General features: G+C 37.1%; 1 long non-coding RNA gene across 3 annotated transcripts; it reads right to left on the reverse strand.

Moving 5' to 3' along the window:
- Nucleotides 1-3087: 3087 nt before the first annotated feature.
- Nucleotides 3088-11938, reverse strand: LOC105732807 (uncharacterized). 3 transcript variants are annotated; one of them, XR_010343501.1, is made up of 3 exons: nt 11756-11938; nt 7051-7122; nt 3088-5772 (listed from the first exon to the last, which is right to left on the reverse strand). It is a non-coding gene; the product is annotated as an uncharacterized LOC105732807 (long non-coding RNA). The 3 variants fall into 3 exon arrangements; XR_010343492.1 differs by having other exon boundaries at nt 7046-7122; XR_001111066.3 differs by lacking the exon at nt 11756-11938 and adding an exon at nt 8271-8580 and having other exon boundaries at nt 7046-7122.
- Between the last annotated feature and the right edge of the window lie 772 nt (nt 11939-12710).

Genomic DNA, 12710 nt, shown 5'->3' on the forward strand with positions numbered 1-12710 from the left:
CACCTGCCCTGGTGGTTTGCTGCATCCATCCCCCCCGTCACCTACTTTAGGTATTTCTCCTAATGTTATCCCTCCCCAATCCCCCCATCCCCTGCTAACCCTCCCCTAGCTCCCCCACCCCCATGACAGGCCCTGGAGTGTGATGTTCCCTTCCCTGTGTCCATGTGTTCTCATTGTTCAACACCCACTTATGAGTGAGAACATGTAGTGTTTGGTTTTCTGTTCTTGTGTTAGTTTGCTGAGAATGGTGGTTTCCAGCTGCATCCATGTCCCTGCAAAGGACACGAACTCATTTTTTATGGCTGCATAGTATTCCATGGTCTATATGTGCTACATTTTCTTTATCCAGTCTATCCTTGATGAGCATTTGGGTTGGTTCCAAGTCTTTGCTATTGTAAACAGTGCTGCAATAAACATATGTGTGCATGTGTCTTTATAACAGACAAATGTATAATCCTTTGAGTATATACCAGTAATGTAATTGCTGGATCAAATGGTGTTTCTAGTTCTAGATCCTTGAGGAATCACCACACTGTCTTCCACAATAGATGAACTAATTTACACCCCCACCAGCAGTGTAAAAGCATTCCTATTTCTCCACATCCTCTCCAGCATCTATTATCTCCAGATTTTTTAATGATCACCATTCTAACTGACATGAGATCTCAATGTGGTTTTAATTTCCATTTCTCTAATGACCAGTGATGATGAGCATTTTTCATATGTTTCTTGGCCTCATAAATGTCTTCTTTTGAAAAGCATCTATTCATATCCTTCTCCCACTTTTTGATGGGGTTTTTTTTTCTTGTAAATTTGTTTAGGTTCTTTGTAGATTCTGTATTAGTCCTTTGTCAGATGGGTAGATTGCAAATACCTTTTCCCATTCTGTTGGTTGCTGGTTCACTCTAATGATTGTTTCTTTTGGTCTGCAGAAGCTCCTAAGTTTAATTAGATCCCATTTGTCTATTTTGGCTTTTGTTGCCAATGCTTTTGGTGTTTTAGTCATGAAGTCATTGCCTACGCCTATGTCCTGAATGGTATTGCCTAGGTTTTCTTCTAGGGTTTTTATGGTGTTAGGTCTTATGTTTAAATCTTTAATCCATCTGGAGTTAATTTTTGTATAAGGTGTAAGGAAGGGATTTAGTTTAAGCTTTCTGTGCATGGCTAGCTAGTTTTCCCATTACCATTTATTAAATAGGGAATCATTTCCCCATTGCTTGTTTTTGTCAGATTTATCAAAGATCAGATGGTTGTAGATGAGTGGCATTACTTCTGAGGCCTCTGTTCTGTTCCAATGGACATGACTTCACTTCATGTCAGTGAAGTTCTGAAAATCACCAGCTTTGGCTTTCCCCTGCCAGGCCTTCCTCTTATATAATGGAGGTAACACAGGGAAGGAAAAGTGGGTTTCAGAGACCAATAAAATGATAAAGGAGCAGAAAGTGATAGGCTGGAATTCTTAATGGCTTTTAAGCAAGTTTCCCCATGCTATCCTCATCACTGTCCACTGTCCAATTCCACCCCACTTTTACTCTTTCAGTGAAAAGAATATAAAAGCTAAACAACCACTTTTCTATCTTGTTAAGATAGATCTGTATTGCTGAAGAAGTCACATTTTCTTTCTTATGATTTGGACCAATAATTTCTGACACAATTGATTTAACAAAATATATTCAAATACATTTGATCTTTACAAAATGCAGTATCTTTTACTTCTTGTATTTTTTCTCTTTAATCTAGTGAATTCCTTATATTATTGTAACAGATTTTTTTCCAGAGTTGAACTACCCATTATTGATGGGAATGTAGATATATACAGCCATTATGGAAAACAGTATACAGGTACCTAAATAAATAAAAAATACAATTACAATATGATCCAGCAATTCCTCTTCTGGGCATATACCCAATGGTACGGAAATCACCACCTCATAAAGATGTCTTCACTCCCATGTTCAATGCAGCAACATTCACAATATCCATGCTGTGTCAACAACCTGGGTGGCTGTCAATGGACTAACAGATAAGAAACTGGCACAAATACACACACACACACACACACACACACACAATGGAATATATTCAGCATTAAAAATGGGAGAGATTCTGCCATTTGCCACAACATGGATGATCTGTGTGACACTGTTCTAAGCAAAATAAGCCAGACACAAAGGAAAATATTTCATGACCTCATTTATATGTGGAACCTAAAAATTTAAACAGTCGAAATATACAGAGACAGAGAATAAAACAATGATTATTGGGAGAGGGGTAGAGGAGGAAATGGAGAGATTAGGTCAAAGGATGCAAAGCAGCAGATACGTACAATGAACAAGTGCAAAGATTGAGTTTTTAAGGTGGAGACTATAGTAAATGTCCTGCATAATAATCATGACTTTTGTTAAATTTGTACATTATAACTGTGCTTGCTACAGGGAGAAAAAGGAGTAACTTTCTGAGATGATGGGTATGTTAATCTGTTTCTCTATAATAATCACTTTTATGTATGTATCTCATAACATCATGTGGTATGTCTTAGTAAAATTCAAAGTCTAAACTGGTACAACCATTATGGAAAATAGTATGGAGATTTCTCAAAAAAAATTAAAAATAGAACTACCGTATGATCTAGCATCCCATTTTGGGGTATGTTTCTAAAGAAAGGAAGGCAGCACCTCATAGAGATCTGTACTGCCACGTCCATTGCACATTATTCACAACAGCCAAGATAGGGAAGCAAACTAAACGTCCACCCGTGAACAAATGGAGAAAGAAATCGTGGTGTATTCATACAATGTGATAGTATTCAGCCTTTAAAAAAGAAGGAAATTCTGTGATTGTAACAACGGGAATGAACCCGGAGGACATATGCTAAGTCAAATAAGCCCAGCACGGAAAGACACTTTAGGATCTCATTTATATGTGAAGTCTAAAAACAGTTAACACTATTCTCACTACCATGTATATATTCAAAGGAAATAAAATCTGTATGATGAAGACATAGCTGCTCTCCTGTGTTTATTGCAGCACTATTCACAATAGCCAAGACATGGAATCGACTTGAGTGTCTATCAGTGAACGAATGGGGTATGTATACACAGCAGAATACTATCCCAACAAAAAGAAGAAAATCCTGTCATTTGTGACACCATGGATGAACCTAGAGTACATTCCGTCAAGTGAAATAAGCTAAGAACAGAGGGGCAAATGCCACTAATCTCACTCGTGTGTGGAATCTAAAGGAGTTGATTTCACAGAAGTAGACAATAGAATGATGGTTACGGGAGGCTGGGAGAGTAGTGGGGAGATGGATAGGGAGAGATTGATTAATGAATACAGAGTTAAAGTGAGATAGGAGGAACTAGCTCTAAAATTTTATTGCACAGTAGGGTGACTGTACTCAACAACCATGCATTGTATACTTCAAAATAGCCAAGTGAGAGGATTTTGAATGTGCTCACCACTGCACTTGCCCATTTTCACAAAAATAAGAAGTATTGGAGGTGATAGGTATGCTAATTACCTAGATTTGATTATTACACAATGTATGTGTCAAAACATTACACTGTGCCAGATAAATAGTATTATTATGTGTTAATTAAAAACAAAATAAAACTTAAAGCCAAACTCATCAAAGCCAGGAGTAGAATGGTGTTTGCTAGGACCTGTGGGGAGAAGACATGGGGAGGCAATGGTCAAGGGGTATGGAGTGTCAGTTATGCAAGATAAATAAGTTCTGGAGATCTACTGTACAGCACAAGGTCTACAGTTATCAATACCATATTGTATACTTAAAATTTGGTAAAAAATTGTAGAGCTTGTGTTAAGTGTTGTCACACACATGCACTGTAATTACACATACAAGTAATAATAACAAAAGAACTGGGAGAAAACTTTGAGAGGGGTTAGATACATCTGTGCCTTTGATAGTTGTGATAGCTTCATAGCTGTATACTTACCTTTGAACTCATAGGTGTGTATATTAAATATGTACAACTTTTTACATGTCAATCATATTTGAATAAAGTGTTATTTTTTTTAAAAACCAGATTCTTTGTTATTACCTCTTCTAGCCAAGAGAACTTACAACTAAGAAATTCTAGGAGGATTCCAAAATCTACATCTAGTCCAGATGTAAACTTCTAACCTTAGGTTAAAGAACAAACAGAAGACTAAGAGCAATGGAAGAGAATAAGTGGCAGTTTGTATATTTGCTGTACTGGAATGTTCCTTTATGAGATTTTCTTTATTCACTGCTGAATCTCTGATACCTAAAACTGTGCCTTGCTCATTGCAGATTCTCAGTAAATGTTTTTAATGTATGGAAGTTACTGCTGCATAAAAGTCTCATCCAAACAGTATCTATCATTTTAGTATTATATCTCATGGTTCTGAAAAGTTGATTGGGCTCAGCTGGGTGGTTCTTGTTCAAGGTGTGTTTGCAGTTGGATGGTGGCTATAGCTGGAGTCATCTTGAAGCTTCCTCACCACAGATGTAACGTTGATATTGGCTGTTGGCAGAACATGGCATTGGCAGCCGAAGCTCCTATATAAGGCCCTCCGTATGGCCAGGACCTCCTGATAGCATGGTGGTTAGGTTCCAAGGGCAAGCTTCTCAAGGCAACAAGGAAGGTGTACACCTAGCCCTGGAAATCACATAGCATTGCTTCAGTCAAATTTGATCTATCACAAAGGCTGCTCAACAACAAAAAATGCCTGTTCATAAACACATAAGAAACAAACCCAGGAACTCTGAAAACAGGTTACAGGAACTTCAATGTGGAATGACAATCCTTTAATAGCATATATGGCATGTGGTAAATGTGGAAAGCCACATAGTGAGTGTTTGATAAAGTGTGCTATGGTTTGCAGTGATACTGACTCTTCTAGAGCCTGGAGAGATCATATGAGGAGGGAGGGCAACAGGAAGTGGAGCAAGCAGAGGTCTGGCTCCTTCCTCTACTTCAACCAGAGGACCCCGCTTTTGTTTGTACAAACACAGAATTTTGGTTCTGTTTAATGTTTTATTTGAAGAAAGACTTTCTGCTGTTTAAACAGTTGGTAAACCGGGGAAATGGGTAAGATTATAGGCATGCCTATCCTTAGTAGCTAATACTGCAGGCATGTGCCACTGCACCTGCCCATTTCCAGATAATTTGATGGGAAATATTGGGCAGAAATTCTAAGGAAATGAATTGCAATTACATGGCACTGATGCTACCTTTCAGATATCAGAGGTGGCATCTTTCCTCTGATCCCTCATCTCTGAGCTCCTCCTCTATCTGCCACTGCCTTTGGATTTACTGCATAAAAACAACTGTGCACCTGCCTGCCCTTTGCTTATTAAGGTCTCCTTCTTCAAGAACAGTCATTGCTCCTGCTAATCATCATGTGTCACCTTTCTGCTGGTCATTCATTCAGAAGGAGGCCAGAGTGAACACACTGATTTTGCTCCTTATATGCTCCTTTGATAAAAGTGTATGGATATGTTCTTTATTCTGTACCAATGAGTATGAATAACAAAGAGATATTATAAGCTAAGAGAACTACACATTACTAAGGATAATACCCAGATTAGTCAGGACAGGGCAAATTTATGCCATGGTAGCACACAACAATAAGTCTCAGTGGATTAACACAGGAATGATTCTTGCTCATGCCATATTAGTGTAGCTCAAGGTCATCTTCAAGTCTTTTATCCTCCACATGGTCACTCAGCTAAGCAGGCTTCTTTGCTTTGTGACTTCATAATCTCCCGTCTCCATATATATCCTAAAAGAGAAGTAAAGAGACTAAAAGTTAAGTGAGGGCTTTCACTGCCTCAGCCCAGAAGTGATCCTTCAGATCACTGTCCACTGGTTAGAACTAGTTATGTGGCCCTGGCCAAGTGCAAAGGGGCTGGAATTTCTGATCATCCATGTGCCCAAAAAGGAGAGGAAAGTCAAACACTAGACGTGTCTACCATGGAAACAAATGTTATCAACATTTTCCGTAAACCTTCTGGAAAGTAAATGTGAGGATTCTCTTTGACTGGGTGATTCTATTCTTGAACATTTGGAAAATTTTTCTGAAGAAACAATTTCCACCCACTACAAACAAATAAAAGTATTTTCTTTGGTCTCCCATAACAGCCTGGGCATTGATCTGCCATAGCTCACACCACCTTATTTTATTATTACGGATTTCTGAGTCTGACTTCCACATAGGTCTGTGAGATCTCTAAGGCATGGTCAGCATCATACTTATGTTTTGAATCTGAAGTCATAGAGATGAATAAAGTTAACGTACAATGTAAGTTAGAATATAAATGTCTGCAGGGGGGCCATGTGTAAGTACTAAAAACCCAGTCTACATGGATCATGCCTTAGCTATGTAAAGCTGGCAGAAAAGTCTCTGAGATGTCATGTTAGAAAGCATACCACGCTGGTATTTTGTGTTCATTTGGGTTTGAAAGATTAATAAGAGACATGGACTGGAAGGAAAGATGGTATTAGATGCTGCTTTACCTAGATCTTCTCATTCGCAGGCACTAGGTGACTCAGTGAACAAAACAACAGTGGCTAATATATACATATGCAGGGTCAGGTCAGCCAGGGATGGGGTTTAGAATTCTGCTTGTCCTCTGTCAGGTTCCTGGATCCTGGGAAGGAGTGGAGTGGAGGGCGCACACTCCACTTATTGTAACAAATGGCCTGCTTTATCCTTCCTGCCACCCTCACCTCAGATTCCAAAATCTGTGTCAACTTACCCACTCAGTCTTGCACACCTCTGGGCTCTTCAGCCTGTGCAGACATTTATGGCTCCCTAGGGCTGTGGCTTTGCCTTCTAAAACCTTGGATCCTACACTGAGCCAACCAGGCCATCAGAAGCCATGATGCTGCCTCTGATCTGACCCTTGATATTCTTACTGTTTGAAGATGCCTGCCTTTTACCTTGTCCTAGACAACAAGGGGTACCTCACTGTGTGTGGACATTGATACAGAATCCTCCTGGAAACCTGGGTCAGTTGGCATGCAAGTCAGAACCCAATTTTAATCCATTCTACCTCACCTTGGTCTGTATTCCTCAGCCCTTTTAGTCTAAATGTCCTCTCTTCTCCACCACTGAGGTCCCGGCATGAGTCTAAGACAACATACGTGATATATCGTTAGTGTGATTCCAGGTAAAGCACAATATGTGAAAAGGAACAGAGATGAGAGTGCTTGTAGTAGACCAAGAAATAGTGAATAGATTAGAGAGAGAGAAGCAAATGGTTTCCACTGAAATGGTGCAAATTCAAGCTTGGAAGGAAGGTAGGAGCTATGTCCTGGCACTCCTTGGATGCAGAGTTAACAGTGTGAATTTGCCTTGTGGAGGAGAAGTTACCCTGGTGCTGTCAAACAGAAACCAAGATTGTTAATATGCTCACCCTGGGCCTTTACCTTGGCTCTGTGATGCATTTCTCATGTGGATGTCCAGCTGGCTCTACTTTTCTGAACTCATATTTTCCCTTCAAATTAAGTGTGTTCTTTTTTGCTGAGTTGTGAAGGTTAGAGTCAATCAATCTAAAACAATGAGCACAGTGTCTGACACAGAGAAAGTATTAAGAAGGGGCTAAATAATAATAAAAAGGAAGAATATGTTGATAAGAAGAGTATTTTAGAAAAAATAACTGTTTAGTGGGTGGGATTGTAGATGGGACGTGTTACAAGAACAAAGAAAATCAATTAATATACCAATGTAATAAAAGAGACAAGTTCTGGAGTAGGATGGGGCCTATTGGAAGGAAAAATAAAGTAAACAAAGCAATGCCCTGTGTGCGTGCCACCTACATGCTTAAGTAGGAGGATACTGAAGCTGAGAAAACAGGTTTGTGTTGAAGATGACATTTGACTTTGGAGTGTGGAGTTTGACATTGAAGTGCTGAATGCAAAAGGAGACTTATGCCTGAGACAACTCTCCACCGGGAAGGTTAATATTTGGATTCAAGAATTTTCTGCATAGAAATCATACTAAAAATAATGAGAATAGTTAGATCTGTTCCAAGCACCAAACACATGCTTCTAAAAATCAGGAGAAAAAAATAGTCCAGTGAAGACAGACAGACACACACACACACACACACACACACTCAGACACACACACACACACACTCACCCCAAAGATGAAGTGGTAGACAGAGACACTCATGTCTCCAGGATGGAACAGGACTTCTTGTCTCTTACAGAGGTGCTGTCAGGACCGTCCATAAGAGACAGAACTCCTGCTTCTGGAGCCCTGCTTGTATTTACCTATGTTACCACGAGGTGGAGCCCACGCTTCACTATGTCCCCGCCGCTTTCTGCGATGAGCTAATTACAAGGAAAAATGCAGAGCTGTTTACTGTCTATTGACTAAAGAAATTTTGCATGATAATTTTCATAGAATATGTAGAACAGTCTGAAAGCAGGACTGTATGTTTCCTATATTTCCCTAGAATGTGGGCCATTCATCACAGAGAACTGTTACCAGCTGTCTCAGAATCATTAATTGTAGTAAATTAATAATTTAGGTTTGTTTTCTGACGTCACTTTTTTTTTTACATTTGCTTGTTATGTAGAAATTTCACCTTTTACCAAAGCCAAATTCATATATTAACTATATTTTATGCTAAACAGCATGACTTTCAGAAAAAATAACATATAGAGTTCTTTTTATAGCAAAATTAAATTGGCTGCTCTGAACATTCTCAAACCAAGCCAATTTTATTTTGTTTCTTTACATCTAGTAATACCTTAAGCAAAACAGAGTCTCTTGATGGGAACTCCGTGTGCCTCTATCTGGCTAATTTAAAGACTTGTAGAAGAAAAACCTTACATCTATGCCTGAAGCCACTCTCCTTGAAATGTGACTTTTGTTTAATTAACTTCCAGTGAATTCTTTGCATAAATTAAAGTTGAGAAACAGGTCATTGTTCACTGAGAGACAGAGAGGAAGCAGAGAGAAAATAAGAGAAGAGCAGGAAAGGGAGGGTTGAAAATTATATTGAAAATACATAGGGCCGGGTGCGGTGGCTCACAGCTATAATCCCAGCACTTTGGGAGACCGAGGCAGGCAGATCACGAGATCAGGAGTTCAAGATCAGCCTGGGCAATGTACTGAAACTCCGTCTCTACTAAAAATAGAAAAAACTAGCTGGGCGTGATAACAGGCGCCTGTAATCCCAGCTACTTGGGAGGGTGAGGCAGGATAATTGCTTGAACCCGGGACGCTGAGTTTGCAGTGAGCCGAGATCGCGCCATTGCACTCCAGCTCGGGTGACAGTGCTAGACTGCATCTCAAAAAAAAAAAAAAAAAAAAAAAAAAAAAAACCATAAAGTGTCACTACCTTCTAATTAGTGATGACTATTGAGATTTCCTCAGGGTTACTTTACCTGTTTACTAAACTTTGTAATTGATGTGTAATAAACATGCAGAAGATTATTATCATAAATGTATAGCTCTATAAAAATTAAGAGCAGCCCAGTAACTACCCTTAAAATAAATTTGTATTGTATAGAATATACTTTTTTTATTTGGCTTCCTTTGATTAATATTAAGTTTGTGAGAGTCATTATTGACAGTAAGCAATTACAGTTTCTTAATTCTTATAGCTGCATATAGCAGTTTATTTTGTAAATATATCACAATGTATTTATCCATTTATTTATTCAGTTGTTAATGGACATTTGGTTAGTTTCAATTTGGACAATTATAAATAGCACTGCTATGAGCATTCTCATATATATTTCATTGAATGTAGGCATACATTTATGTTGGATATACAATTAAAGATAAAATTGCTGGATTCTACATTTCATTTGTTCATTTTAGATAATTATCCCAAATAATTTTCCAAAATGATCTTGCAAATTTATTTTCCCACTAACAGTATATGAGAGTCCCAGTTGCTCTAAATTCCTGCCAGCATTTGGCTTTTTTTTTTTTTTTTTTTTTTGCTTTTCAGTACAGCCATTCTGGTGAATATGTGCTGTTGTTTAAATATACGACACATTGACAACGTACGGAGCATAGCACGATGTTTTATGTGTATATTGACAAACATAGTTTTGAACTCAGTTCAATTTGTTTGAATATTTTTAAATTGAATTGTCTCCCTTATTTGTCATGTAGTATTTCTCTTTATTTTCTACATATAAATAATGTCAGAAATGATATATTATAAATAATTTCTTCCATTCTGTAGATTTTATTTTCACTCTCTTAATGGGACCTATATATCATAAGCTGAAATTCTTAATTTTAATGTAATTTATATATCCTTTTTTCCCTTTAAACAATTCCTTTTCATGTTCTATTTAAGAAGTCTTTGCTTAATCCAAAACTGTAACTGAGATCTACCTTCACAAGTTTTTCAAGTACAATGTGAGATTAAACTACATTTTTTCAGTATGATTATCCAGATGACTCAGCAACATGTATTGATAAGGCCATTCCTTTCCAGTGAAATGTAGTGTCCTCTTTGTTAATAACTGGGTGAGGTTGTATGTGTAAGTCTGTTTCTGGACTCCATTTTTTCCATTGGTTAGTTGTCTAATCTTGTACCACAACCACACTGTAATCATTACAGTTTTGAAACACATTATGATAGCAGATACTATAAACCCTGTGACAGTGATGTTATGCAAGAAGAATTGGCATGGCTCTTTTGATTCTTTCTCATTCTTATGAAAATTCTGAAAACAGTTTGTCACTGTCTGCTCCAAAAATCTAGCTGGGATTGATTGTGATCATGTAGAATCTATAGATTAACTGGGGAGAACCTAACATCTTTACAACACTGAGACGTTCGGTCAGTAAGCCTTGTATATCCCTTCACCTATTTCAGACACCTTTGATTAGCACTTGTAGTTTCCAGGTAGAGGTTTCACATATAAATTGCTAGATCTTTTCCCCTGGATACGTAATAGGTTTTAATGCTGTTGCAAACAGTGTCACCAAAAATGCATTTTCCACTTGTTTGCCACTGGTGTATAGAAATACAATTGTATTTAGCATACTTGTCTCCAGTGGCCCTGATAATTTTTTGAGTATTTTTGTTAGATATCCAATTGTGCCATCTGGGTCCAGGGACAGTTTTATTTCTTTATTTCTAACTCAGTCCTTTCAGTTGTTTTTCATGTCTTCCTGCACTTTCTAAGACATTTATTACAATGTTGAACAGAAACCATAGTATTAGGCATCCATGTATTATTCCTGATCACAAATAGAAACTTTCAATAATTTACCAGGATGTTTATTGTATAATTTTTGTACAATTTGAAAGTCAAATTAATTAAATTGCCTTTTAGTTATAGTTTTATAAGCATTTTTATTTTATATGGTTATTGAACTTTAGGAAATGTTTGTCCTACACTTAAGATGAATATGTGATTTTTTGCCATTTTCCTGTTTATGAAGTAAATTTTATCACTGATTTCTGAATGTTACAAAAATTTTGCATACCTAGACCCAATGACACTTAATCATAATACGTTATTTCTTTACTATCAATTCTATTTGCTAATTGATTTAGAAATTTTGATGTATACATAAAAGCAATTAGTTTGTAATTTTCTTTTTGGTACTGATATTGTCTCGTTTTGGTATCAAAAAGTTGGGAAGTCTTTCCTCTTTTTTATTTTCCAGAGAACTTTGTCAAATATCAGGGATATTTCTTTAGCCAACTAGATCTGGAAGTTTTGGGGTGGGGGTTTTAAAGTAATAGTTTTGATTTAGGTAATAAATACTGACTTACGTAAGTTTTCTTTTTCTTCTGTTGGCTGTTGCCCCCAGTATTATTAAGGTACAATTGATAAATAAAAGATGTATGTATTTGGGTTGGGCATGGTGGCTCATGCCTGTAATCACAGCACTTTGGGAGGCCAAAGCAGATGGATCACTTGAGTTCAGGAATTCAGGACCAGCCTGGGCAACATAATGAGAACCAGCCTAAAAAAAAAAAAAAAAAAAAAAAAAAAAAATTAGATATTTAAGATGTACAATGTGATGTTTTGATATCTATGTACATTGTGAAATGATTGCATAAATCAAGTTCATTAACACATCCATCACCTCTCTAATTTCATTCCCTTTTGGTGGGAGAACATATTGTGAATAATGTAAATACTTTAAAATTTATTGAGACTTGTCTTGTGGCCCAACTTGTGGTTTATTCACATTTATATACACTTGAGAGGATTGTATATTCTTGTGTTGTTGAGTGGAGTGTTCTGTAGATGTATGTTAGGTCTGATTCATTTTCATATTTTTTTCAAAAATTTTTTCTTGATTTTCTTTTTAACTTTAAGTTCCAGGCTTGTTGATTTTATGTCTATTTTTTTCATCCTTATTGAAGTTTTAACTTTCTGTTCCATAGACTGAATAATTTCAATTGTCTTATCTTAAAGTTGCTTGATTCTTTCTTCTGCCACTTCAAATCTGCTGTTAAGCTGTTTTAGTAAATATTTTATCCTGGTGATTACTATATTCAAAATATATGTTCTTAAAATAATATTTATCAGTTAATTGGTATTATCTCTTATTGAGATGCCCTGCTTATAGTTCTGTTTGGTTATTTAGGCATGGTATTTATTATAGTTGGTTTTTTTTTTTTTTTTTTTGAGACGGAGTTTCGCTCTTGTTACCCAGGCTGGAGTGCAATGGCGCGATCTTGGCTCACAGCAACCTCCACCTCCTGGGTTCAGGCAATT

This window comes from Aotus nancymaae, unplaced genomic scaffold (assembly GCF_030222135.1).
Source record: "Aotus nancymaae isolate 86718 unplaced genomic scaffold, 86718_ANA_hifiasm-v0.15.2.pri h1tg000001l, whole genome shotgun sequence".
NCBI lineage: Eukaryota > Metazoa > Chordata > Mammalia > Primates > Aotidae > Aotus > Aotus nancymaae.